The sequence below is a fragment of the Lithobates pipiens genome, unplaced genomic scaffold (assembly GCF_037356315.1).
Source record: "Lithobates pipiens isolate NorthernLeopardFrog02 unplaced genomic scaffold, aLitPip1_a1.2 Scaffold_18, whole genome shotgun sequence".
Lineage (NCBI taxonomy): Eukaryota > Metazoa > Chordata > Amphibia > Anura > Ranidae > Lithobates > Lithobates pipiens.
The window spans coordinates 405,989,741-405,992,160 of record NW_027507758.1 but is presented as its reverse complement, the minus strand read 5'-3'; positions in this window follow the sequence as shown (position 1 = coordinate 405,992,160).

Genomic DNA, 2,420 nt, shown 5'->3' with positions numbered 1-2,420 from the left:
TCTGAAGGTACTACATCAATGTTGGTGCTCTGTATGTGGCCAGGCTGTGTAAAAGTCTCACATGTGGTATCGCCGTACTCGGGAAGAGTAGCAGAATGTATTTTGGGGTGTAATTTGTTGTATGCACATGCTGTGTGTGAGAAATAACCTGATAATATGACAATTTTTAAAAAAAATTAAAAATAAAATCTTCATTTTGCAAAGAATTGTGGGAAAAAATTACAACTTAAAAAAACTCACCATGCTACTTACTTAATACCTTGGAATGTCTACTTTGTAAAAAGGGGTCATTTGGGGGGTATTTGTACTTTCCTGACTTGTTAGTGTCTCAAGAAATGAGATACACCTGATGTACTGAAGGCCTGATCAGAAGTGATCAATTTTCAGTGATTGGCACCATAGTTTGTTGACTCTATAACTTTCACAAAGACCAAATAATATATACTAATGTGGGTTATTTTTACCAAAGATATGTAGCAGTATAAATTTTGGCCAAAATTTATGAAGAAAAATTACTAATTGGCAAAAAATTATGACAGAAACAAAGAAAAAGGCATTTTTTTTCACAAAATTTACGTTTTATTTTATTTATAGCACAAAAAATAAAAAACCCACTAGTGATTAAATACCACTAAAAGAAAGCTCTATTTGTGTGGAAAAAAGGACGCAAGTTTCATATGGATACAGTGTTGGATGACCGAGTAATTGTCATTCAAACTGTGAGAGCGCTGAAAGCTGAAAATTGGTCTGGTCAGGAAGGGGGTGTAACTGCACTGTACTGAAGTGGTTAAAATATAACCCTTCATTCTAAATATGGCAGTAACTGTAAAGCGATTTAAAAAGCGACTTTTAGGGAACATATATTCCGCTTTACAAAAGACAACTAGAATTAAGTTACAAGAGGGTAGTTTAGGATGGTGGCATAGAGATTTGGAGACACTTAGTGATGAGGAGTGGGAGCAAGCCCTGGAGACTCTATTTGGGGTATCTCCATCCTCCTCACAAGTCTTTGACACAGCTGTTTATTCATAGAGCCCACTATACTCATTTTAAAGCTACACTCCTGGGGCAAAATAATTACATCAAATTGTCCAAGGTGTACTACTAGTGTGAATTTGATACTTTGAATTCCTTGTGTTCAACACAGGTCCGTTCTGATCCAAACGGATTGTACTTGAAGATAGTCTCCCAGCTGAAATGCATGTGATGTGGTTAAGACCTATGTATATGGCTCGTAAACTTATATTACAAAAATGGATATCAAACTACCCGCCAACGATAGATCAATGGATTAAGGTAATTAATCTTAATTTAAGTCGAGATAAATTGGCATATGAACATAGAATGTGCCCTAAACAATTTGTGACAATTTGGTATTGGTAGCTAGTTTCCAACCTGTCTGAGCAGTCAGCTGAGTATATTCGTGATACTGAGGAAGATCAATAATGATAGATTTTTCTTTGTTGAGAATAACTACATATTTATATAAACATTGTTAAAACATAATGTAAACTGAATATTCAGGTTTAGTTCTATAATGCTGCTTAATTTATCAAAAAAGGAGGATGTTTGATGGTTCTGAAGTGATCGAAGGGTCTGGTAAAAGCAAATATAGATTTTTTTTCTTTTTTCTTTTTGGGTTGGGTTATTTATTGGAAATGTTGTGTGTTGTGCTGTACAATGGAAAAAAATGAATAAAAACTGTGATTTAAAAAAATAAATAAATAAAAATGTCACCAGAGGGAAGGCGTTGCTTCCACAGTGGAAAATCACAAAACCCCCTTATCAAAGCCTTTTACAGTGCTGCGGAGCCCCTCATTCCTCCCCCGCCATAGTTCCCGGACTTTCCCTTTCTGCTGGGGAGCTGGTACTGCAGCAAGTAGTCTGGCCAGATAGAGGAATATCCGTTCCTCTGTGACACATGAAGCAGAAAGCGACGAGGATTTTGTCACTTCTATTTTCAGGGCTGTCTTTCCCTAACCATTACAGTGAGGAAAGCAACTGATCTTTTAATTTAGTAGATCATAAGCTCAATAATAGCATGCAATGGCAAGCTGCGGTTTCCAAAGCGAACAAAGACCTTTTTTGTATTAAGAGAGGTATGGACTCCAGAGACCTCATCTGGAATATGCAGTTCAGTTTTGGGCACCAGATCTCAAAAAAGGATATTGGGGGAACTGGAGAAAGTGCAGAGAAACTGATAAGAGGCATGGAGGAGCTCGGGTATGAGGAAAGATTAGAGGAACTGAATTTTTTTCCTCTTGAGAAGGAAATTAAGGGGGGGATATGATCAACGTGTACAAATACATACGTGGTCCATAAAGTGAACTTGGTGTTGAGTTATTCACTTTAAGGTCATGACAAGGGGGCACTCTTTTTAGTCTAGAGGAAAAAAGATTTAATCTCCAAAATGCAGAAAG